A 27,660-nucleotide genomic window follows, 5' to 3' on the forward strand; every position below is an offset into this window, starting at 1 on the left:
CTAGAGATGGACTGATGACACTACTGTAGCTTCATAAACAACCTTCCCGCATAAAAACTGTCGAAAAAAACAGATAAGCTCCTTCAATAAGTTGCTGGGAACAAGCAGCAACAACAACTGAAGCTTTTGCAAGAAAAAGAAATCAGAGACGGATGTATGTTGATCAGCAGCCTGATATCCTTCTGAGAAAAAACCTTCAATTGCCAGCTGCCTTGCAATAAAGTCCTTGAGGAAGCAATATAACCAGAAAGGAACAACAACTTACAAATTAGTTCCAACACTCTACAAGTGGCAAGGTTGGAGAAGAGCAACTTGGTGCTCTGATACCATGTTACAAAATAGAATGCAAAGGGAGAGACATGTAAATGTGGTGGAAGAGCTCCTCAAGGATCCACACAGAGAAAAGAGTGACGCCAAGAGCAAGACTTATCCAACTTCATAGATGGATTTCATTTCCACACCACACACTCCAATTGTGTGTTCACTTATACAAGATTATGGATTGGGGTCCTTATCCCCTAATCCACACACTCACATTCCATTGGCTCTCACATGCTTAGCCACTCGCCCACTCACCCATGCACTCATGCCTTGCTTCAGTTACACGAGGATATTCTAACAATAGATATGCATCAAAAGCATTAGATGAGTACTCCCCCTCTCTGTCCGTTCATAGGTTTGCACTCTATGTCTTGACTCATTCTCAACAAAATGTCAAAAATTCAGAAAGGTATTACTCAGCTTGGAGGGCATAGCCATCACACACGCAGGGTTCCACGTTGTACTTCTAGAGCTGCTTTATTAAGCATAATGTTGCGAAGCTATTCCATGCACAAAATGATGCTGATAAAAATGCCCCTGTAGAGTAGTATTGGGATGCTCAGCCCATATATATCTAGATGAACCCAAGAACATGCCCAAACTCATCCTCTAAAAACATAACACATAGTGCAGTTTCAATCTCATGATAGTCACTCACAAGGTTGAAAACCATAAACTCCATCATGCATAGTAGGGACTAGCTACTATGACATCTCCACTGACATCGTTAGCGCCCAACGGTTGGTGTAGACCAAAGTATAAACATATGCTCTCACACATATAAATCCCCTACACACACACATACTTGAGCACCCATTTATACAAAGGTCTTCATACCGAGTTTCTATCAGCACTCCGGAGATGAAGAGCACACTCAGCCATGACAAAGGCTAGCACTAAATATCTTTTGATGCATTAATGGATGTTAGGAGAGTCAAGACACTTAGATGGAGACTTGTTGCCACAGAGATTGACCATGGACTGAGAGTGGTTACTAATGGACAGCATATGATTAGAGGCTATGTCGCTAGGATACACAGTTTTTTCCCCCCAAGAAAATTACTTCATTAAGTATGAATGAAAACCGCACGAGCAAGCTCAAGTGCGGGAGTACATCATGCAATGCATGAGGGAAAAAAAACAGCTCAAAATGAGCTAATAAAAACCCAGGCGGAGGCTGAAAATGCCACCTCAATCCTAAGGGAGACTTAGAGAAGAAAAGAGATTCTCTCCAAACTCTGAAAAAAGTAACTCTCCTAGCATAGTTGCTCGAGAGAATCCTTGCATGCTCGCCCATATGGCCATCAGAGTGTGTACTGTGTCAGTCCAAATACTGGCCATAACCTGGGAAGGGTGAACCTGAATACCCTCCATCGCCTTTGGACACCTGGCTCTCCAAATATGCCAAGCTGCAATGCTAGCCATAATCTCCCACGACGTGTCTACTGAGGCATGAGCAGCTCTGAAGGGAGTGAAGGGAACATCTTGGAGGGAACAAGACTCCACTGAGTGTCGCCGGTATAATGAGAGCTGGATCTGGATCATGTCCCTCGAAAAACACCTAAGGGCCAGTAAGAGAGAGCCAAGCCATTGAACCCCAGGTCATATAGAAAGGTGTTGTATGAAAGATACTGAAAATCCTAGCAACACCTTTCTAGATCGTCCTCGCCTGTCTGCACTCCTAAAGGCAATGATGTACTGACTCAACTGCAATGTGACAACGAGGATAAGTAGGGTCAGCCTCGAACTTGGATATCCACAGGTTCACTGCAATCCCTCCATGAATAGAAAGCCAAAAGAAAAGAGTGATCTTTCTATTCCTACGCCAAAAGTTTTTCCCTGTAACTGCGAAAATCTAAAAACTATCCCAATGAGGCGCTCTGGAGGACCTCCAACCTCTACTGCTGAGTTGAAACCTATGGGCATTTCTAACTGTATAGCGAAAGAAGGGGAAGCTCATCTCTCGGTGCCCCTCATCAATCCATTCCCACTCCCCTGGGTCCCACTGCAAAAACCTAATAGGGAAACCACCATATAACCAAAGTCTCCAAGACCCCAGTGCAAGGAGAAGAGGATCGGGGTCAAGATACCACTATGAGTCCTTGCCCCACTCCATGAAACCTGCAATCCTGACATGCTGAAAGGCAACCTCCAAAAGAATATCATCAAAAGATCTGATAAGTCTGCCTCCCGGACTGAACATCAAAGACTAGGGTATCCTCATGTGCATCCTGCAGGGTAATGATCTGTAATGGAATGCCCGTCCCTGAGAACGCTCCCCACCAAGTGGACTCTATGATCGGCATGTCATTTGTATCAATCCACTCTGACAGAATGGCTGCCTGTATCTGTTGTATCCTGCTTGCACTCCCTCTGAGGTGGCCAACTGCTACAAGTCTTTGATCCTCTGGAAGTCTTATAAAGACCTGCTAGTCGCCAATTGTAGAAGTAGGTCCCCTCTCCCATTTAGACCACTACATATAATGTGACACTCCAAGTAGCCTGCCATGGTCATCCAAAATCGAGTCATTCCACATGACTGGCTGCCTGTGAATTTCTTCACGAGAGGTGGGTGGAACTCTGCGAAGAGTGTTTCTGAAATAGCCCCAAGCTTTCAGAATGGCAACCATGAGAGGGGAAGGAGGAGATTTGAGATGGGCTGAAGTAAAGATCCATTTGATGCTGTCCATCCAATCTCCCCCATGTGATGGGGTACAAGAAAGAATGCTGCATGAGAAAAAATATTTCCAGGGCTCGTGTCCAGGCATCAATCCACGTACTACGAACTTGCAGAGCAAGGCCATACGTTGCAAGTTCGGGTAAATAATATTGAGACCTCCTGTGGGGAGAATGAGGGTCTCCCAAGCCACCCTGGCTACAACATTTGAGGTGCCATCTAAACTGCTCCATAGGAAGTTCCTGATAGGTCTCATGAGCTGAGCGATACAACCTCTAGATCTACACCAACAGAGGAAACGAACCACGCATTGGCCAATAATACCTGGTTCACAACCACAACCTTGGATCCAAGGTCAAGTCTAGCAGAATTCCAAAAGATGAGTTTCCTCTGATACTCTCCAACACGAGAGCAAACTGCTGTGCTGGAGAGATGCCCTGGCATCCCAGATAGCTGACAGAAACTCCCCTCTGAACCGAGGTGAACCCTATGTCATTCCCGCAGTCTGGAGTGCCCTCATCACTGATCCAAAAGCCATTGGATTTGTTCCAATTAATGTGTGCACCTGCTGCAATGCAAAACAAATCCAACGCCGTCCTGAATGAAGTTAGTGTCTGTGAAGTGGTATCCAAAAAAACAACCGTATCATCTGCCAACTCATTGTCTAAGAGCTCATCCTCCTATCTCAAAGGAAGCCTGAGCCCTACAATACCAGCTTGAGATCTAATGTAATAGCTCATAGCTTCAGCCACAAATAGGAACATAAAGGGGGCTAAGGGACATCCCTGGCGGACTGATCTGGTAATCTCAAACCTGTCCCCTCTGACTCCATCAATAAGAACCTGGCTATGGGCTGATCTGTAGAGAGCTGACACCCCTCTGATCCATGCATCTGAGAAACCAAAACGAGTTAAGTGTGCCCTCCAGAAAGCCCCAATCTACCCTGTCATAAGCTTTCTAGAAGTCCAAGAGTAAAATGGCCAGCCTGTGGCCATTATGCATGGCCCAATTCGAAGCCTCCTAAGATGAGAAAATGTTATCAAAGATGCTCCTGCCATGCACAAATCCCGTTTGCGTATCATGGATAAGATCTGGAAGAAAGGGCTGTAGACAAAGGCTGATAGCTTTAAATAGGAATTTATAGAAGGTACCCAGCAAGGTAATTGATCTCCACTGAGACACTAAATTCCTGCAACCCCCTTTCGGAATCAAATGAATGAGGCCCTCCATAAGTGAGTCTGGCATCTCACCCGAGTCCCATACACTTTGCAGGGCTGAAGTAATGTTATCCCCAATCTGATCCCAAAAAGTAATGAAAAATAAGGGGGTAAGTCCATCTGAACCAGGACACTTGCCCTTATGAAGGGCAGAGAGAGCAGTCTTGAACTCTACGTTGGTGAAGGGTGCATCAAGTGAGATAGTCATATCCCCTGTCACCAACATAGGTAAGTGTTGCCAAATAACTACTCTAGCATCATCTGTGGCCTGAGTGTCAGGATTTATCGTAAGAAGGGAGGCATAGAAATCAATGGCAACCTGCAAGACGGCATCTATATGTGTCTAAAGAAGTCCGCCTGAGTCAACAAGTTGTGAGACGCTCTCCCTACTATGTTTGGGGCCAAGAGTAGAGAAGAATTGCTTGTTGACCCTAACTCCCATCTGAGTCCAAAATGACTCTCTGGCATGAAAGACATATTCTGCTCTTTGATCTAAAAGTGACTGATATTGGGCCCTTGCTACAGCAAGGCGCTCCTGAATCCAAGCATTTGTAGGTCTCTTCTACTCCTCTCTCTGGAGGGCAGCCAGTTGCTAGCGAATACCTATCTCACGGATGTCACCTCTCTTGATACGAGCAACTGAAAGATAAAAGTCGCTAATATCAAATAGGGCTGTGGCTAAATCTAATGGAGAAAGCTGCCCATCCTGCATATGCGATACCCATGTCCTCAACACTGTCTCTGTAAAGCCCTCCTCTACATAAAAGGCATCTGGAATCCTAACACTGGCAGAGCAGCCCCTCACATGAGGATCTGAAACCATCAGAATCATTGGAAAATGATTCGAAGTGGCTGCAACAATGCTTTGTCAAGAGCTCAATCATCCACATAAAATCTGTCAATCCGTGCATGGATAGGCATCTGCAATCCCCTGTTCGACTAAGAAAATAGGAGAGAAAGTGGCTGAGTGTGAAAACATCCCTGCCACTGTATTGAAAAGGCATCCCAAGTATCTCTCTCTAGGGAGTGAATACCACCTTCTCTACCATTGCTTTTGTTTGAGGGCATTTCAACCATGTTGAAACCGCCCCCTCTAATCATCTGCAATGTGTGACCAAGAGAGCAGTTTCTTCCAAAGAAAAACACGATCCCCTCTAGAATTGGGAGCATAAAGGTTTAAAAGACCAACCTTATGCCCACCAATCAAAAGTATAATCCACTGAGCTCTGAAAGGGACTATGATCCCATGTCCAATCACCAAGGGGAGTATAGAAGAAGAAACAGAGATGCAAGTACCTCCCCTGGTGTCCAAGGCGAGTGACCAAAAAGTATGGCCTGAAAGAAGCTTACCTGACTTGGCACAATCCTTGACATCCAATTTGTGTTCCTGAATCATCAGAATATCCATGGGTCCCCCAGTAACACTTGGATGAAGTTGGTTATGAATCAGTTGCCTACGGCAGCGGTGAGGTACACCCCCGAGGCCTTGAACGTTCCAACTAACAATCCTCATTTGCAAGAGGAGGCCCGATAGAAGATCCTACCGGACCTGGTAGCGGAGAAAGCCCTCTCCTGCAAAAAGTTCCTCCTATCAAGAGGAGGGAAATCAACTGGGGATAGCACACCTACACCTGCTGAGGGGGAAACTCTATCCACGGATGTCTGAAAGATGTGCTCCCCGAGCGTAGAGGGTACAAACTCCTCTGCCTCAAACTCAGCCAAGTCTTCCAGAACGAAGAAAGAGTTCCTTCGAAGTATCTCTGATGTAGGAGTGCGAAGGAGCCTTGCGGAAGGAGGAGTGGAGCCAATAACCCCCTTACCTCTGTCAGATGTAGACAGACATGCAGGAGAGGGAGGGGGATGCTGCAAGAACTCAGCATGCTGCGTGGCCTTGGCGTGAATCTTCATGGCCTTAGCCACGACTTTGGCATTGTTCTCAAGTAAGACACGGGTCTCTGCCGAAAGGTTCTCCCTAGGTGAGCGCTCCTGCACATGAACACGTGAGAGGAGAGGGTGAAGGCTGAGGGGGGAGTAGGGGATGAAGAATGCTTAGGGAGGGGGAGAGAGGAGAGGACTAGGGGTTGGAGAAGAGAGGTGGAAGGGGGGAGAGGCTAGAATAGAGGGTAGGATGAGTAGAGAGGCTAGGAAGGGGTAGGAGTAGAGAGGAGGAGGGGGGAAGGGGCTAGGCAAGGAGGTAGGAGTAGAGAGGATGAGGGGCTAGGCAAGGAGGGAGAGGAGGAGGGACAGCCCTCAGGGGGAGCAGAAGTGGCATGAGGAGGAGGAGACCCGTGGGGGAGGCTGAAGTGCCATGGGGGGGGTGAGGAGGTGCCGCAGGGGAGAAGAAGGCCTGCGGGGGAGGGAGGAGCTGGCCAGAGGGAAGGGAAGGCCAGCAGGGGAGGTAGGAGCAGGCCGGGCGAGGGGAAGCAGACCGGCAGGGAGAGGAGGGACAGCAGGAAAGGGAGGAGCAGGCCGGCGAGGAGGGAGAGCTGGCCGGCTTAGAGAGAGGCTGATGGAGGGGGAAGGCAGCGGAGGGGAAGGGCAGAGGCTAGAGGTAGGGGAGAGCTAGGGAGCAGCCCATGGAGCCTCCAACAAGGACATCCTGACCAAGAATAGACTAGAAAAAAGAGTGTGGACCAGTGGTTGTTTCTCTGGGGATACACAGCTCTGACTCTCATGATTATGATTTTGGAGGAGATATTTTTGCCTTGGATATGGGCCCATTGACATTGTTCTAGAATGTTATTAGATGAAATCATTGGGAGAGTTTAGCATTGACTTGAATCCCATGACTCTCCACTTTGCACATAAGGGAAAAATAATGGTGTTGCTGGGTTTGACAGCCCCAAAAATGCAGATTAATTCAGCAAGGCAATTGGCCTGGGAGCTCAAGAAAGAAAGTGCCATTTATGCATATTGCATTTGTTAGTGCCTCGGATGGGAAGCATTCCTTAGGTGGAGGATGTTGATAGGTCTCAGCTTTTTCAGATATGGTGTCAGTTACCTCCAAAGAGAGATATTGAACATGCCATAGTTTTTTGGAGCCTAACAGTAAACCCATCAACAAGGCTCTGTACTCTCTCTAAAGTGCAATGGGAGGAAGTAGCAAGACATGTGCGTGAGTTACTTGAGAAGAATTTTATTTCTCATAGCACTTTCTATATCAATCTTGGGTTTGGTGAGCACACTTTGGCAGTGGGTATTCTTCTCCAGCAAGCGAAGGATGGATTCATGTATTCCGTTCGATTTGCTTCTCGACAATTGCTCGAAACTGAACGACACTACTCTGAGGCTGATAAGCATGCCTTGTCTTTGGTGTTCTGCATTGAGAAATTTAAGCATTATGTGGCTGGGAAGTCCATTATAATCTCTAGCAATGGTCTTACAAAGCAGGTTCTTCAATCACCAAATCCCATGGGCCGGTTGGCCAAATGATTGGCAATTCTACAAGAATATGATTTTCCAAATTGTAAAAGGGGGATGTTCCAACTTAAAGAATGTTTTGATTGATTTAGAGGAGTGCCTCGATGTAACCCTTGTAGCAGCCATAGAAGTTGGGGATCCATGGTATGGTGGTATCTATAGGTTTCTGACCACTTTCTCCTTTCCTCCGAAAAGTACTAGCTATGAGAGAAAGAAGATTTGTAGAGATAGTAGGCAATTCCCAAGATTGATGATTTGTTGGATGAATTCAAGGGTGTTTAGTTCTTCACAATGATAGATATGAGATCAGGCTATCATAAGATCAGGGTGAAAGAGGGTAATGAGCACAAAACAGCCTTCCGTACAAAAATAAGTTTCTATGAGTCCAAAGTGATGCCATTTGGGATGACTAATGCACCAGCCACTTTTTAGGCGCTCATGAACAAAATATTGCATCCAATTCTCTTCCGATATGTGCTAGCCTTCTTTTATGACATCCTAATTTACAGCAAAAGCTTCAGGAGAATATTGAGCATGTCAAACGTGTGCTGGAAATTTTGAGGTTCCATCAGCTTTACACGAAAGCCAGCAAATGCACTTTTATGTTAGAAGAGTTGAATACCTTGGGCATACTGTGGGAAGAGATCGAATTTAGGTGGGCCTTGCAAAGGTGAATTGCATAAGGGAATGGCTGAAGCCACTAAATCCCACGATCCATAATGTGTTTCATGTGTCTTTGCTGAAACCGCATGTGGGCCAGTATGTGCACATACCACATTCTCCCAAGGTCGCGACCTATGGATGAAGAAGGCCATATCCTTTATATCCCTGAGCGCATTGTGGGTTTCAAAGATATGGTACTTCACAATAAGGTATACATTGAGTACCTTATCAGATAGAAAGGACTGTCGGAGGATGAACAATCATGGCAGCAAGAGAGCATCGTCTGGAACTACCCCCATCTCTTACCAAACTGATCAGTATCACTTTGTTGTCTCAGCAGCCTTGTGTGACAGCCACAACATCTAATTTTGGGGGCAAAATTGTCTAGCAAGGGATGGCTGTAATGAAGGGGAGAAAAGGACTAATTGAGTAGTGAGAATTAGAGGGGAGTGGAGAGGACTATATAAGTCCAATCCACTACTTTTGTAGGTACCTTTTCACGTGATTTCAACCTTATCCTCCTCCTCTCCTCCTCCTCGAGCATGCGTACGAGAGACACCTAGGCTCGATTAGTGGCATCGTGCAAGCGTGCATCCCTACGAGATCACCCACATGTTCACATGGACAAAGACCTTACCTCGCAACAGGTAGAGGAGAGGCGAGCCCTCTTACAGTAGTGGGATGCCACATGTAAGAAGGAGAAGTGGACCATGGTACGCAAGGGTCGGCTCTTGACTAGACCTAGGCGAGGACCCACTGACACAGCCGTATAGGGATGCAGGGTCTATGAGACTTCCAATACCGAGACCCTAACCTCACCGTTTGGAACTGTAATGGAACCTTATGGTCAAAGCCATGGAATTTCTCAGAGTCATACATAGGATGAGAGATTATTTTCTACACAGAGACCCATCAACGCCCGGAGTGTCCGTCCCACCAGTTTGTGGATACACATGGGAGTCTGTCTACTATCGGGATGGAACCAGAGATACGGGAGAAGTACGTGGTTTTGGTGGGATTGCAGTTCTTTATTGATCTCGTCTCATGGGGACGATCACTATGGAGAGACACGATCCACAGGGCAGATACATCTAGATTCAAACCACGAGCACATTATCAAGAAATACCTTCATCACAGCCTACTACTTTCCCTAGAGACATCACATTTTGCCGGGGAGCTTTGAGAGGGAGAAACATATGCCTTATACACAGATATCATTGACTTCTCGAGCCGTGGGGAAGTTCTCCTTCTCAGAGACTTCAACGGAAGAAGGGGGGAGCACCAAGTACCGATTATTGATTTCCAACACGACTCTCTATAGGAGGCAGGTATCTCACAAGTGTCTGCAGATTGACGTTTCCTAGTCATCTCCCATGGGCGTGCCTTCATTAATATGGACAAGATGCATGATCTAATCATATATAATGGTTTGGAGCGATGGCCCTCCTCCGGTGGGCTTATCTACATTCCCCATGGAGGGAGGACCGTTGTAGTTGACTATCTCATGGGATCCCCTGCCTTCACCTCCCATATTATAGATTTCTCTATTCTCCCACCACCTCCTAAAGCCGATCATACATATCTCTTCTTTAGCCTATCCACCCCACTCTCTCCACCAAACACATTTCAAGGAGATTCAATTCGACCATACACTAGCCTCTACCTATGATACCCACCTCTACACTATGCTTGAGGATCCCAATGATATTCCCCTTCTAGAGGACATAGCCACCCTCATCACCCGCTCCCTTCTAGAGGACATAGCCACCCTCATCACCTGCTCCCTACACAATGTTGCCATCCAGTCCTTCCCACACACAACTAGATCCACCCAGCCACCACTCATTGGATTGGTCCACTACAATAGCTGGTAAAATGATGCGTGTAAGGCCTTGCATTAGTCATCTCAGACTCGGGCAGAGACCAAATGATAGTATCATCGTCTCGTCCATCAGAAGAAGAGAGACTTTATCCTTCAGAATGAGAAAGAACTACTAAACATTATGTTTAGTAATAATTCCAAGGATTTCTAGCGGAAGTTTCTTGAGCGGAGATTCACATCCCACTCTCACAGAGTCGATCATTTGTCACAATTATGCACACACTTTATGACATCCTCCATCACCCTACACCAGACTTGATCACGGTGATATCAAACATACAACTCTCAAGCTAAACAATCGTCGAGCCAAAGTTCATGAGGGCTTTTGTACTGAGTACATTGCACATGGGATTGATATTCTTTTCCCAATCTTGGCAAAGCTATTCAATGAAGCAGTTTGCACCGGTTTCCCTCACACCTAGACCCTTGACACCATTGTCCCAATCCACAAGGTAAGGGATCCCATGAGTCTGGAAAACTAAAGGGCCACCAAGATCAGGCATGTTATGTCCAAGACTTCTACAGTGGTACTTAGCCGCGAGGTAGAGTGCGAGGGCTTCAAAGCACATGGACAAGCCGGATTTCAAGCACACTATGCTACATTGGATCATATCTTCACATTGCGAGCTGTCATTGAGGAGGCCCGAGCACGGAAGCAGAGAGTTTATTGTTGCTTTGTGGAGTTTTGCAAAGCCTTTGATAGCGTACTATAAGCCCCAACTGCTCAGACGACTACTTGATCTTGGATACAATCAGGAGATCATATGTGCAGTTTGGAGCGAATATTAGGCAAAGTCAGGACATTAGCTGTGTGGACAAAGGAGATCTGTATGAACAAAATGGAGATGGATTGTGAACACAAGAGAACAAGAAGTGAACTCCAACTGAAATGTTCAACCAAATGAAGTACAAGTACTTGGTACATATAGTCCAAGTACTAACACACAAAATAGATAAAGTCCTAGTCTATCCTACACCACCATATCATCGTATATCTCTACAAATCTCCCCTCAATGATATGGCTGAAGTACGCTGGAATGATCTCAAAAGTGCTTTAAGTACCTACAATACAATGGTTGCACAAATTCATCCACATTTGGATATAGCAACCTATGGGAGTACAAAGAAAAACAATGTCATTTTACAGCCCCCCTTGACATTGTTTGAATTCTTTGATCCCCAAGCCATGTCGATGACGTGTGAAGAGAGGTGCTGATAGGATTTTCGTAAAGATATCTGCCACATTGTCCTCAATGGAACAATATGTAAGATCACTGAAGCCATCCTGAATACAATCTCGCGCATAATGATAGTGATTTTCAATGTGTTTCATGCGAGCTTGAAAGACAGGATTATTGCCAATAGCGATGCAACTCTGGTTGTCACAAAAGATCGGAGATGCCTCATCATCTTAAGGATGATGCAAATCATACAATAGCTTCCTTAACCACATACATTCCATAGTGGCTGCATTTGCTGCTTTGTATTCAGGTTCACTGGAGGAGAGAGAGATACGTGGAGCCCAATGAGAAGCAATAACCTGAAGTGGACTTGCGGTCATCAATGTTCCCTGACCAATCTAAGTCTGAAAAACCACTCAGCAATAAGTTACCACCTGGAGCATGATGCAATCCATAAGAGAGTGTAACATGTACATATCTGAGAACCCTTTTTGTTGTGTTCCAATGTGTGACTGTGGGACAATGAATGAACTGACTGAGTAACCCTGTGGCATAGGCAATGTCTGGTCTAGTGGAACATAAGTAGATAAGACTACCCACCAGATGCTTGTAGAGTGTGCCATCAAACTTTTCAACCTCATCATGCTTACTTAACTGATTGCCTTTTCCAATGGAATGGCCACAGATTTACAATTCTCCATGTTATATTTCTGCAAGAGGCCCTTGGAATACTTTGTCTATGACATGCTGATCCCCCCTTGGGTCTACCAAAACTCAATGCCAAGATAATAGTGAAATATTCTCAGATCTATCATATCAAATGTCTGACATAAGACGCCTTCACTGCTGCAATTTTCTGCAAATTACTGTCAGTGAGTATAATGTCATCCAAATATAGCATAAGAATGACCAAATCTAAGTTTTCTTGCTGAACATAGAGATTTGGCTCCGTATGTGTGTTCCCAAAGCCCTCAGACAGCAGAAACTTATGTATGTTGTGATACCATGCACGAGGTGCTTTGCTTGAGCCCATATAATGCCTTTTATGGCTTGCATACCTTGTGTTCTTGTCCCTCCACCACAAACCTTGGGGCTGCTGCACATAGACCTCCTCTTTGAGATCACCATTCAGAAAGGCAGTCTTGACATCCATCTGAAATCCTGGCTGACCATAATTTGCAACTAAGGAAATGACACATTGAATGGTAGTCATTTTGGCAAAGGTCTCCTCATAGTCAATTCCTCCTTTCTAAAACTGGCAAATGATTAGAGTGGTAATGATGTTTGGGGAAGGAGTGGCACATTGACCCTCCTAGTATCTCAGAGCAGGATGCCCCCAGATGGCGCCTCTAGCTTTGGGAGGGTAGGCCCTTAAGGGAGGTCCAGTGGGATCCGGGAGAGTGGTCCCTCCAAGGGCGGCCTTGCCGAGCAGGTGTACGAGGAGCCCTTATTTCCCTACACCACACGGATTGGCAGGAGGCTTCAAATGGACTCTTCGAGGGAGAGGCATTGGGTGGCCCAGAGAGTGCCCCGGGATGTCTATTCCAAGGTGTTGGACACGGTTATGGTCCAGTTTGCGGCCGAGGAAGATATCCTATTTCTTCTGGTTGGCCGCCCACGAAGGCTTGCCCATCAGCCCGTGGTTGGAGCAGATGCGGGTGGAGGGACAGTGTCATTGTTGCTCTGCTAGTTTTCTAGAGACGATCCCGCACTGCCTCTGGAGTTGTCATAATGCAGCAAGGATCTGGATGGGAGCCCTCAGGATCATGACCCGTATGCAGAGTCTTTAGAGAGACTACACTTGGGGGATGGTGGCCTGGTTGATTGAGGGAGGCCACGTATTCTAGATTGATGAGATCTCCCCAGCTTACTAGATACAGGGTCAGAGCATCCAGAGGATAGAGCTCCATGAGGCAGTCCATAGCCTGGCTCCTCCTCCTTCGGAGGACAGCGTATGGGAGGTAGTAGCCAGAATCACTGCGTGGAACATTTGGGTTGCTCGTTGCAGTCTAGTGATGGGTGAGCATCCGGTTCCACCCTCGCCTACCTTGGTCACCATCTGGTAGGATATCATCTACACCCTTCGCTCCACCTGGGAGCGTGGGACCCCAGGCTCTAGGGTGATTGTAGTCACGAGGCGTGCTCGATTATGCAAGGCTTCGCTTGTAGGAGTTTTTTACAGTTTCACTCAGTGAAGGATTCGCTGGTTGTATAGTCCCCCCACCTGGCTATTAGCCCCAGTACTAGAGATCCCCTAGGCAGTGAGATGGGTTTCTCTGGAATAGGCCGGTTTTGCTTTCAGCCTTTTCCCGGTTTTTCCCATACTCAACACCTACGGGGCTGCTGTTTTGTATGAAGTTTTTCAAAGCATTAATAGAAGGTTCCTTTCTTTGCAAAAAAAAAAAAGAATGATTCTCGAGTCCCAATTTATTTCACTTATCAAATTCCCTAGACTAAAATAACAATTCACACAGTCACTAAAATCTACTCCCCTCCTCTATTGTTTGCTTGTATGACCGTAAGTTGGCTATTTCTTTCTGTGTATTCATCGCATTGCATTTGGGGTCACTCATACCATTAGCTCATCAGAGATGGCCAAGCGGGAGCAACGAAAAAGATATGGATGGCGATGGATCCGTTGTTATTCCCTCCCAATAAATATCATCGAAGTTTATTTAGATGTAATTAACCTTTGTCACTCTAGCCTCATATATGCCTAAATATAATGCATTACGAGGGCCGGAAACGACAAAGGAAGTCAGACATTAGGCAATGGCATTTTTATTAAGACCCAGCATTGCGATTTTCAGGTGTGTTTTGTAGGCCATCTTCTGATGGTTCTAGTGATGCCCTATAGGCCATGGTATGTGCCTTGTAGGCATAAGTGTAGGCACTTATAGTGTTAGTGCCTTCTAGGCCACCTAGGACACTTAGTCCTATGTGACACCTAGGACACTTAGTCCTAGGTCTAGGTACAAGTACTTTGTACTTGTGTGTTTTCAAGTTATCTAAGATTTGAAGTGACTACTCTGAATCGACTCGTCTTGTACCTGCGCTCTCTCTCTCTCTTCGTTTCGTACCTTCAGTGGTATCAGAGCAGGTATTGCTCTAGTCTTCCAGCTCTCCTCAGCCCCTGAGTCCTCCATTGTTCATTGGGAGTTTTTTGCCCTACTGGTCGACACATTCCCAGCCTGTTCGAGGCTCTTCAGCTGCTCTCCAAGATCCAGGCGTCCAGCTTCCACAACCTCTTACAAAGGTGTATTCCCTTCCGTACATTCAGTGGTATCCCGTACTACCTACAGGATCTGCGCCGTACAGTCCATACGTGAGCAGAAGTGCATCGTTGTACTTGCATCGCCGTACATGTATTGTACACTGCGTGCGTACTTCATCCGTACATCGCGCTATTCCGTACGCCATACCGTACGCAGGGTCGTACCTGTAGTGATATCACCGTACAGATCAGCCGTACAGCCATCGTACTTATGTACAACCACCGTCTGAAATTTGGAGCTTTTGCTGATCTGCAGGACATTGGAAAATTTGGGGTTTTCAGTTCTTTATACCTCCTTTGATTGCAATTTCTTGCAAGAATATTGGAGTTTCGGGATTTATTCTGCAATTTCTTGTTTAGATTGCAGTACATTGGGTTAGATTGCAGGACATTAAGTTACATTTGCAGGACATTGAGCCAGATTTGCATACATTGGGTCACATTTGCAAAAAATCTCAGCAAAATTTGGGGCTTTTCTACATTTGTCCTCTTTTTGGCCTATTTGCCCTCAATAAATTTGGGGCTTTTGCCAAATTTGCTGTTTTTGCAGTGAACATTGCCTGTCACAGTCACATTTGGGTCAGATCTGCATTTGCCCTTTGATTTGGGTCAGAAATTTGCAGATATTTGCTGTCATTTTTGGGACAGCCAGCTGTTTGCAATGATAGCCTTGAGGCTTTTGGGTTTTCAAGTTTTTTTACAGGCTATCACAGTTGCTATGGCTGGTAACAATCAAGATTTATTTGGAGTTCTTTGTGAAGATGATAAGTTGGATGGCACTAACTATCCGATGTGGTCTTATCTCATGAAACATATTCTTGTTGCAAAGCATTTGTGGAATATTGTTTCTGGGGATGATCTGAGGCCAGCCAATGCTTCAGTGGTTGTTTCTACTGCTGGTTCTTCTGCAGGGGGTACTCCTCCTGATGCCTCTTCCTCTAGCACTCCTGCTGCATTCATGCATTGCTTTATCATGCAAGAGAATCATTATTCCACACATCCAGTCTTGCAGGACATCTTGCAGGACAGCAAAGGATGCTTGGGATAAATTGGCTTCTCTCTATCAGATACGTAATGAAGCTCGTGTTGCATATTTGAGAAGGCAATTACAGGAAGTGAATATGAATGAAGGTGAGTCAATGGATGCATATTTGACAAACGTCAAGGACCTCATGGAACAGCTTGCCAACATTGATGAGGTGGTGCCAAATTCACAGCTTGTCAGTACCACATTGAATGGACTGCCAGATACATATCAAGGGTTTGCTACAACCCTTCGATCAGTGGCCATGGGTAATCCAGACCACTATTCTTTTGACCAGCTAGTTACTTTGCTTTTGCAGGAAGAGCAAAGTAGAGCTAACAGACAAGCCATTATTCCTCATCATGCATTTGCTTCACAGCAGACAGGAAGAGGCAAGGCTTCCAAGCCTATGGGCAAGCCAAAATCTGCGCACAGCAGCTGCGATTCCTCTACACATAGCAGCTGCAATTCCTCCCATGCATCTAAAAATACAGCAGATAAGGGAAAGAAAAAAAGATGCAACTATTGTCGCAAGCCTGGACATGACATTTCAGAATGCAGGAAGCACATTGCTTCGGAGAAAAAGAAAGCAGGATTGACAGTTAATGCCTCACATGCCATTGAATCCCATGAGCCAGCAGATGCTAAACATGCACATGCTCTTCAGGATGATTGGGCATGGGCTGTCCATTGCTCATTTGATCCCTCCAAAGCTGATGCACTCTTTACTGCTAATGATGCTCAGTCCTGGTACTTTGATAGTGGTGCTTCCAAGCATGTCACATCTTGCAGACAGTTGTTTCATTCTCTAGCTGATACACCTCGAGGGGGGACTGTTACATGTGCTAATAATGCTTCATATGCTGTAAAAGGAGTTGGAGATGTGCAGCTCACATCCATTTCCAGCCATCCTGTCACTCTGACAAATGTTCTTTTTGTGCCTGGCATTGAAGTCAACTTGATTTCAATTTCAGCAATTGCTACTTTAGGTTTCAGAGTAATTTTTGATGGCTACAGATGCCTAGTATATGATCTTCGTGATGACAATGCCATAGTTCCCACTGGCACTTTGCAAAAAGGGCTTTATCACCTTGATCATCATTCAGCTGCACTTTCTATTGAAGCATTGGCTATTTCAGATTCACAGCTTGCTGAAACTCATCTTTGGCATGAGAGAATGGGCCATCTCAATTATAGAGCTCTTTCAAAGCTACATTCACAACAGATGGCAAATGATGCACCTTAGACTCACACAGTTTCCAAACATGTGTGTGAGGGTTGTCTTTTGGGTAAAATGCATCGATTTCCTTTTCAAAAGAATTGTCCAAAACTCTCACAAAAAAAATTGCACCTAGTACACATTGATGTCTATGGCCCAATGAGGACAAATGCCATTGGAGGATATAAGTATTTCATGACTCTCATTGATGATTTCACAAGGTATTGCTGGGCATATCCTTCAAAGGCCAAATCTGAAGTTTTCTTATGCTTTCAGAGATGGCTGAATATGGTTGAAAATGAATCACGATGCACGCTTGTCACCCTCAACACAGATAGGGGGGGTGAGTATATGTCAAAGGAGTTTGATGCATTTCTATCCTCACGGGGCATTATTCACTCATGCACTACTCCTTACACTCCTCAGCAGAATCCTGTTTCTAAAAGAAAAAACAGGTCCACAATGGAGATGGCCAGATGCATGCTTAAGGCCAAGTCTTTGCCCAATAAATTTTGGCTTGATGCAGTAATGTGTGCCAACTACGTGCTGAATAGATCACCTACACGGGCATTAAAGACTATTACACCTTATGAAGCATGGAAAGGCAGGAAGCCTTCACTTCACACATGAAAGTTTTTGGGTCTCTTGCATATGTTCATGTACCATCTCAGTTGAGACATAAGCTTGATGACAAGGCAATCAAATGCATATTCATTGGTTACAGCCAGGAGAGCAGAGGGTATTGGTTATATCAACCAAATACTGGGAAGATTATTGTCAGTAGAGATGTGATCTTTGCTGAACATTCAGCTTCTCCTCTTGTGGACTGCAAAGCAAAGCCAGATGCCTTTGAATCTTGGTTACCTCTGCCATCATCAGAGGAGGATTTTGAGCAGCAACATGAGCCTCCTGCAGGCCCTCCACTAAGCAATAATCAGCCACAACCTCATGCTGATTTGCAGGTTTCTCTTCCGGCACAAAATGATCCCACTACTCATGATGCAGTCATTGAAGAAAGAGCTGTCAATAGACAGCAAAGGCAAGTTCCCAGATGGCTTCTGGATACATTGAGGGACAGCAAACAAGATCAGCCTTTTGCTGCCCATACAGGATCAGGGAATAGACAACATGGTTACTTTCTTGAGTTTGCACTCCTTGCTACAGCTTGCAATGAAGAGCCTTTGTGCCATAAAGATGCTTTTGACAGCAAAGAGTGGATGAATGCAATGAAAGCTGAATTACAATCTATTGCCAAAAATGACACATGGGAATTAGTAGATCTCCCATTTGGCAAGCATGCCATTGGAACGCGGTGGGTCTACAAATTAAAAGGAAATCTGATGGCAGCATAGATCGATACAAAGCCCGTCTTGTTGCAAAAGGGTATGCCCAACAACAAGGCATTGACTTTGAGGAGACATTTGCTCCCACATCCAAGATTACTACCATTCGATGTGTCATTGCCATTGCAGCCCATCATTATTGGCAAGTGCACCAACTTGACATCAAGACCACTTTTCTTCATGGGGATCTACAGGAAGAAGTCTATGTCACACAACCTCCTGTTAATTCTGAAAATAAGGTATGCCGGCTTAGAAAAGCCCTTTATGGTTTGAAGCAAGCACCTAGGGCATGGTATGCCAAAATTCATGCACACTTACTATCCCTTGGTTTTCAGAATAGTCCCACAGAACCCACTCTTTATTTCCGTGGGAGTAGATCTGATTTTTTAGTGCTGATTTTATATGTGGATGATATGCTTATCACGGGCCCAGATACTCAGCAAATTGCAGCTTTCAAGGCTGATTTGCAGCAGATTTTTGACATGTCAGACATGGGATGGCTCCATTATTATTTGGGCATTCAGTTTGCTCATGTTGAGGGGGGTATCATGATGTCTCAGTCCAAGTATATTGGACAGCTCCTTGATCGTTTTCAGTTTGAGGATTGCAAGCCAATCTCTACTCCAATGGACCCTGGCTTCAAATTCTCAGCTCATGATGGGAGCCCACCATGTGATATCACTCTTTATCAGTAGGCTGTTGGATGCCTTATTTATTTATGTCATACCAGACCTGACTTGCAGTATGCAGTATCTCAGCTCAGCAGATTCATGCACATGCCCAGTTCACAGCATTGGTAGGCAGTGAAGAGAGTCTTCAGATATCTCAGAGGCACTCAGGATTTAGCCCTCTTCTATGGTGATCAGGGTTCACTTACCATGCATGCTTACACGGATAGTGACTGGGTAGGATGTTCCGACACCAGAGTGTCACATACTGGCAATTGTTTTTTGCTTGGCAATTCATGTATTTCTTGGTTTAGCAAGAAGCAACCAACAGTTGCCACGTCTAGCTATGAGGCTGAGTACAGGGCAGCTTTCACCGCTAAAGTAGAGTGTGTTTGGCTTCGATAGTTACTTACAGATCTTGGTATTTGCCAGACATCCTTCACTATTGTCTACACTGACAGCCTAAGTGCTTTGGCCATTGCGCGTAACCCAGTGTTTCATGCGCGTACCAAGCATATTGAAGTTCATTATGATTATGTTCGGGAGCGGTTGTCAGTAGGAGACATAGAGTTGTCCTATCTTCCCACAGAGGACAACATCGCAGATATGTTTACAAAGGCACTTCCTCGTCCCAAGTTCGAAGTCTTCCGACAGGCTTTACACTTGGTTCCCTTTGTTACATGATCTGACATTCCTTGTACATTCATAGGTGGCTATATCCTTTTGGATAAACATGTGCCAACATGACCAGAAACTACCAGGTATTCTGAGACGTTTCCAGAGTACTTCAGCCCATCCCATGGAGGGGCGTTTGTAGGCCATCTTCTGGTGGTTCTAGTGATACCCTATAGGCCATGGTATGTGCCTTGTAGGCATAAGTGTAGGCACTTATAGTGTTAGTGCCTTCTAGGCCACATAGGACACTTAGTCCTATGTGACACCTAGGACACTTAGTCCTAGGTCTAGGTACAAGTACTTTGTACTTGTGTGTTTTCAAGTTATCTAAGATTTGACGTGACTACTCTGAATCGACTCGTCTTGTACCTACACTCTCTCTCTCTCTCTTCGTTTCGTACCTTCATGTTTTTGTATACATTTATTTTGTTTGACAATAGCTTTAATGCTTGGCTGTGGCTTGATTAGACTTGTTTGCTTCTTATCAGGAGTAATGAGAACTACAGGAAGTTAAATGGTCGCAATTTACAGTCATCTTTTTTTCAGAGGATAGCATATCTCAAAACCTTCACAAAACCTTATGAGATCAATTGGGAATATGGAGAAGGAATATGAGGTGGAGTATGGAGCACGAAAGAGACCTCGATTAGAAAAACCAGTCCATGACGAAGACAACGAAGATTTTGTATTGGATAAATAGAGGTGGAGGAAGAGGAAGAGCCATCCAACTTAGACGATAAGAGCTTGGTAATGGCCAATGAAACAAGGCCAGATGATGGCAAAGATACAGGAAAAGGCCGGATGGATCTCCAACTCTCTGTCTACAACACCTCAAATCTGAGGTTGAAGGGGGTAGAGGGCGGGGGAGAGGGGCTGGAAGGCGAGGTAAGGGGGCGGGGGTAGAGGGCGGGGGAGAGGGGGATGAGCAGGGAGTAGAGGGGAAGGGGGGGGGGGGGGGGGGGGGGAGAGGGGCTGAGGGAGGAGGGAGAGGATGGGCTGAGAGGAGGGAGAGGAGAGGCGGGGAGTGGGTTGAGAGGAGGGAGGAGAGAGGGGCGAGGAGGGAGGCAGGAGGAGGCTGAGAGGGGGGCAGCAAGGTAGTCGGGGAGGAGCAGCTGACTGCCAAAGGCGAAAGACTTTTGTGTCCTCAAATTCTGAAGAGTCACTGTAACAGAAAAGGAAATCAGTGAAAAGAGTAGGTGGTGTTGGATCATATCCATGTAGCAATGATGCTGCTTAAAGACTCCCCAATTTCTGCATCAGTTGAGTAGATATGGGTACAGCTCTATAGACGAGGGCTACTAGGAGTCATCATCATCTGGAAGGCCCCTCCGTTTGATGTCGTATTCCACATAGCATTTATTCCTGAGTACATGGTCCCTGAAACCAATGACTCCCTCTAGAATGAATTGAATCTGTCCCTCCTCCCTCACATTCCTCCTGCCCACTTTGGGGGCTTCAACCCTGTAGTTCTCCTGTAGCAAGCCATCAAATCTCAGTGCAGCCCTCCTTCTCAGCAGAGCTAACGGGCATAGCTTACCATACTTTATTATGGCAAGGGGCACCAAATTCCAATTCAGTTAGCCACCAAAGTGTGTAACCTCTGACTGCCAGTTTGAATGAAATATATTTTTTGCTCTTGTTTGTGAAGGAATCCAGGCTTAACAGCCGATATCTTGTAAGAGAGACACGAGGAAATATGTCTGTTACTATGAAGTATGGTGGACCATTCCTATCTCAGTACTATGTTTTGTGCCTCTGTGTCTTTGCAAATCTACCAATTTTGGTTAAGTTGCAAATCAAAAAGGTTTAAAGAGTCTGTAATGTTTCCCCACGTTTTATAGTGGTATTAGTGCTTTGGTCCTCTATTTGCCTTTCTGCTAGGAGAATATCCTTGAGAAACAAACCATTTTTTCCTTTTTTTAATGGCTAGCTTTCACAGCATAGAAGAGGACGAGGCAACATCAAGAACTCGAAAGGATTACAGAAGGCCAACTCCTTTAGAGACTCCAGTGGCTTTCACAGGTCACATACCCACAGTAATGTCCAAGTATGCTTCATCAAGTGTGCATCTAAAGGGCGTGTCCGCGCTTTCAGACAGAACTACTCCTAAAGATTTCAAGATGTAATTTCAGGGAGAGCTTTTGCTCAGAGAATTTAAGAAAGTAGTCTATAAAGAGTGGGATTGGATTAGACAAAATGAAGGAGAGAATGTGCAAACATATATACATAGATTTTGGGATGTCCTACTCCAGGTATCTCAACACTTAAAGATCACTGAAAACAAGAAAATCAGAAAGTTTGAAGGTGGAGTGAATCCATTGTTAGAACCTACTAAAGATTTTACAATTGCAAAAGACTCATTTCCACAGTTTTTACCACACAATATCAAAGCAGTAGTACAAGAAAAGTGTTTCTCAAAAAGAGAATGAAATTTTTGTGCAAAGGTGCTGAAAGGCTTTGCTTCATGTAGTAATAGGGAGTAAAAGACGAAATAAGACATTGTTATGGAGTTACACGATAAGCAACAAAAAATCCATGCAGCCCAATGCGTGGAGAGAATGCATAACCTACGAGGTTAACGAAATTTAGAATTCATGGGTAAGAAGAATCAGAGAGAGGCAACAATCTCACCAAAGAGAAGGCATGCATGTTTGCCTAGTTGTTATGAAGTCAACCGGGCCTGACTTGGTCATAATTCTAATGTGGCATGACTTGGTCACTGTCTGCAAGCTCGTGCTCACATGCAAGTGCCACATGGCAATGCAATGGTAGGATAGCAAGCTGACTTCATTACAACCAGACTGACATGTAAGTCATCTCCTCCAATTAGCACAGCAAGCGCTCTTCATTACAACCAGACAAACATGCAAGTCATCTCCTAAAATTAGGTTTGTCCTACAATTTGGTGACAACCTCTAGCTCAGGGAAGAATCTTGCTGACACAAATCTATGATTGGATGGCACACTCAACTTAATTTGGTTATGACTAACCTTGATTTTGCGAGTAATTAGGGTCATTGATTACTTGATCTTCAAATACAAGCACCTTATTTGCTCTCACTACCAAAGCCTAATATCTCAATTTGGGAGCTAATCGTAAAGGTTTTGAGTAATCTAAGGGGCTACGAGCCTCATGTGCATCTTGTTCAATTGACTCCGATGGCTAGGTTCTAAAAACAATAAAACTGACATTAATGGCTGGCTAATTATGTTGGGATCGCTACTTAATGAACTACTGTCTCTAGTGCAAGATATTATTTGTGTGAGCACGGCTAAGGGTCTGAGAGCATATGTAGTACTACTAGAGGCACGGTAGAACCTGGGGCTTGTTGAAAAAGGCCTTAGGGCAAGTGTTGGTGGCATAGGATGCCAACATCACGCTTGGATCCATGAGAGGCATCAGAGCCCTAGCCAATCACTCACGGTGGTTCAATGTACATAACCTACACATGGGCGGTGATCTTACCTACACCTTTTCTACTTGGCACTCCTCTACTTAGTTTAGGACTAGCCGGGTTGGGTTAGGACTAACCTTGTTTATGGCTGTGATTAGGTTGATCGTACGTGAGGTTCTTGAGAGTGGTATTGAGCCGCCTAGCTTACAGAACCAAGTGTTGGGATGTCAATAACAGGGATTCTTTAATTTTCCTTCCCTTACTAGAAAGTGCCTTATTTCTTTCGAGAGATTTGTTGGCATCAAGGAGTGCTTGGGTGGGTAAGTAGTGCGTGCGTGCGTGAAAGAGAGAGAGAGAGAGAGAAAGAAAGAAAGAAAGAAATTTTATTAAAGTCTTCGGGAGACCGTGAAGGTCTATGAGACTAAAGATAACTAGTACAATGAGCATAACGGTAGCGGTCTCAAAACGGTCCGACCAACCGTTTCTTCAAAGAAGTTATGAAGGACGGTGTGTCTAGTCCTGGTGCAAAAAATGTGTATCTATCTCCAGATGATACAAAAAATGGCACAAAAAAATGGAGTAGAAGGGGGGAGATACAAATATATATATATATATGCATGTGGTGATCGTCAGAGGCCAATCATAGAGGGCCCGTCAAATGGGAGGTCGAAAAAACCCTGCGATGGATGATTGGCCTCTGACGTCACGCTGCCTAGTCGAGCTCGGTCGTCGGGGGCGGCGGGAGGCCCTATGTTGAAGAACGAGAGCGACGATGACCTCGGTAGGACGTGCTGAGAGCATAGAAGGGATGTCATGGACCCGGATGTGAGAGTCTGTCCGCTGGCGTAGCTGTCGTGGCTCTGACTCTCGCTCACGTCCGCGTCGTCGACTAGACTGAGGAGAGGTATCCTGTGACTGGAAGAAATCAGTGATGGGTCGCTGAGTGTCCTCACGCTGTGTGGGCTGCGCATGCTGTCATGCCCGGAGAGATACATCTCGGTGGCCGGTCATCTCATGTAAGAAAGCGGCTAGGCACCGATGGTCCGGGAACTGTAGCATGCGTGTGAGGGGGCCGAATCCGTCGCGGAATAGGTAGTGGTACCGGCCTTATATGGCATAATAGATAGGGCATCTGAAAGCAAAGTGCTCCTCCGACTCGATCTCCTGCAGGTTGCAAAGTGGGTAGATGCGGCCCTCTCGTGGGATACCCTCTGCGCGTCCACTCTCGATCTGTAATCGGTGTGACAAAACCCTAAACTGGCCGAGTGAAATCTGGAGCGCATGCGGTAGATGAATCTGTGTATAGCCCGGGGATGTGATGAAACCCTCCTGTGAGATCTGGAGGCAGTGTCGGCGATAGCAATCAAGCTTCACAGGAAGCTCGGGATGAAGAAACCAAGTCCTCCAGGTGTGAAGCTGGAGCAGGTCCTCTCGGATGATTTGGTTGACCTCCTCGTCAGTGGGGGAGAAAGGGGATGGCGGAGCGTCGAGGCTATACTGAAAAGGAGGCAACCGGTCCATGTCGAGGTCCAGTCGGGTGAACCAACTGGAAAGGCGTCTATACCAACATCCCTGGTCCCCATCAGCGGATAAGGCCATAGAGGAGGATAGGGCTAGCCAGGGTAGGCGGAAGCGACCGTCGGAAGAGGAGCTGAAGTCCCTGACCCTGTGTAGATAAGTGATAGCTTGGAAGGCTGCATCAAGCTGTACTGGTGAGGCGCCGAATTCTACTAAGATGATCTGATGAGGTACCGATGGTTTGCTGCGGATCATCCGAGCAAACATCAGTATCTGTAGGCGCTCGACGTGTGCCTACTCTGTGTCTGAAAGGTCGACCCCCCACCATGGGCTGCCGTACATACCTGCTGGTCGGACCAAGGAATCAAAAAGAAGAGACTTGGTCCGCGGGTCCTGAAAGTGAGAGTGGTAGCACTGTCGCTCCAATCTGGCAAGAGCGGCATAGCCTCGACTGGTCCTGGCCTGCATGGCCAGGCGCATCGTGAAGATTGGGCTTGAGAATACAACGCCCAGGTATGTATAAGAGTCGACTATCTCAACAGGGTCGCCGGCGAAGAGGAACTGCTCTCGGTGCATAGCGGGTCGGGAGGTGTTGAAGATCATGACCTTGGTTTTCCCAAGGTTGACCTTCAAGTCGTGGGTATCACAGAAGATCTGAAGTCCATCCAGGTGTCGCTGAAGACCAGTAGCAGAGGAGGATAGTAGTACTACATTGTCTGCGTATAAGAGAATCTGGATGACAGCCTCCGCAAGAGAGCAGCCTGCACCTCCAAGTGTCCTGATGGTGGTCTCGAGCTCGTCGATGTAGAGGCCAAATAGAGTCGGTGACAAGGGACATCCTTGTTTGACCCCTATAGTGCTCGTAATCTCTGTGATCCAACTGTACCAATCCTAACCCGGCCCGTCACCCTCTCATAAAGAGCTACTACTACCCATATAACCTCCGAGTCGTAACCTAACTCCTGCAAGTGTCTGACAAGGCGGGCCCGAGGAACAGTGTCGAATGCCTTGCGGAAATCCACAAAGCAACAATATACCCTCTGTCTCCTGTGTCTAGCCTCCTCAATGATCCCTCGAAGTGTAAAAATGTGATCGTAAGTCGAGTGATCCGTCCTGAAACCGGCCTGTCCAGATGCCCTAAGGCCTCGTATCTCTGCGCGAGTGTTGACCTCACCATCTAACACTGATGCATAGATCTTGGACATAACATGTCTAATCATGATGGTCCTGTAATTCCCTAGATCCATGGGATCTCCTGCTTTATGGATGGGTGTGATAGTGTTCAGGGTCCAGGCTCTGGGGAATCCATGGCAAACAGCTTCATTGAACAACGTTGCCAGGATGGGGGCTAGAGTTTTGATACCATAGGCGACAAACTCTGTGCATAGGCCCTCATGATCCTTGGCTCGGCCGTTGTGAAGCTTGTGCGCTGCGTGGGTGACTCCCTCGGTTGTGAAAAGGGTGCAAGATGTGGGACGGGGGGTGACGGAGAGGTCAGGAGGGGGCTAATCAAGGATATCATAGAGTGCATGCGTAGGAGTGCTAGAGGAAAGTGTCTGTGAGGGGGGTAGGGGATCGGCGTTATAGAAATTTCCTCCAGAAATCCTTGGAGTTGCTACTGAATAGGATGTTTAGTAGCGTATCCTCATTTTGGCACAGGAAGGTTAGCTTCTTGCGATGGACTAGGCGGCAATATTCTCGGGTGAGGTGTGGGTCAGCCCTAGCATTTCGCTGGGTCGTAAGTCGGAGTGTGCGGCGTAAGGTTTTACATTCGTCATCATACCAGCTATTGCAAGGGGTGGAGCCAATGGGTGGGGGGCGGGTAGACCAAGTAGTGTAAGGAAAGATGTGGTGGGCTGCATTGTGGAGAGAGTGGGTGATGAGGGCGGCTCGGTGATCTAGAGAGGGTATGGTGTCTATGTGTCTAAGGAGAGAGGCTAGGTGGGCTGAGTAGTTAGGTGAGAGGTTATGATCAAAGCGTATATCATGATAAGTGGTGTAGTGCGGAGTGTGGCTGGAAGGGGCTCGAGGCGTAAGGAGATGAAAGAAAAGGTAAGTGTGGTCGGCTCGTGGGGGTAAGGGTGTGGTATGGAAGTCAGTGATCTATGAGGCTAAAACAGGAGATCCCAAAATGTAGTCGACGACACTAGCTCCACCATGTGGGAAACATGTGAAACCAGAGGAGGCGGGCCATCGATCTAGTCCATTGTAGATGACCAGATCATGTATACGTCCAAGATCCAAAAGAGCCTGCCCATATGCACTAACGGGGGCTCGACTGTCGGCCGAGGAGCGGGGGAAGCCCAAGTCCTCTATGTCCATCTCAGGTAATAGGACCGGATCTAAGTGGAAATCCAGGAGGGATGTCTGATGTGTGCCTGTCCGTGCGTTGAAATCCCCAACTAGGAGGACCTCTCTGCGTCTGGAAAACTCCACAATGTTTGGGTGGAGATCTAAATAGGGGGATACCCCCGTATCCTCGCGTAGCACCCGTGCGAAGTGTGACATCTCAGAGGGGAAGTAGCAGACTGCAATAAAAAGGTCGCGTGTGGAAGGGCGTCGTAAGCGGAGCCATAGGTAACGGGCATGAACATCCCATCTGACCGCGGATATCAGACTAATGAGTGTTGAACGGAAGAGTACTGCAACTTTGCCTGAGCCTCGGACCCCCCTAGTATCTCTGGTCTCCTCACGGAATACTGACTCCCAGGTATAGCCACTGACCGAGGGGAGAGGGCGCTCGGGGCTCTGGTGTGTCTCTGTATAGAAAACTATGTCACGTCCAGTGTATGACTTTGAGAAATTCCCAGGGTCAGACCATAGGGTACCATTACAGTTCCATATGGTGCATGCCAAGGGTACTGTGTGCTGAGTCTGAATCTCATAGACCATGTCTCCCTATTTGGGGGGGGAGCCTGCTACCGTGTCTTGAGTACCTGGTGGGGCTCGATGGCGGGGGCCAACTAGCAGGCGGCCATCTCGAACGACAGCCCACTTCCCCTCCTGACGGGCTGCATCTCGCTGCTGAAGTAGGGTGCACCGCTCCTCTACCTGCATAGGTGTGAGATCCTCATCCATGAAAATGGTAGGGTGGTCCCGCAGTGTAGCGTGCTGCCTGAGTGCTGCAAGTCGAGCTTGAGTATCCTTGAATCGGATGATAAGTAGCTATGGACATGTGGGA

At 46.4% G+C, this 27,660-nt stretch overlaps 1 pseudogene; it reads right to left on the reverse strand.

Moving 5' to 3' along the window:
• Window positions 1–27,393, reverse strand: LOC147900298 (uncharacterized; annotated as a pseudogene).
• Window positions 27,394–27,660: the final 267 nt, after the last annotated feature.

This window comes from Dipteris shenzhenensis, chromosome 7, assembly GCF_047967505.1.
Source record: "Dipteris shenzhenensis isolate YYH24624 ecotype China chromosome 7, Dip_SZ_1.0, whole genome shotgun sequence".
Classification (NCBI taxonomy): Eukaryota; Viridiplantae; Streptophyta; class Polypodiopsida; order Gleicheniales; family Dipteridaceae; genus Dipteris; species Dipteris shenzhenensis.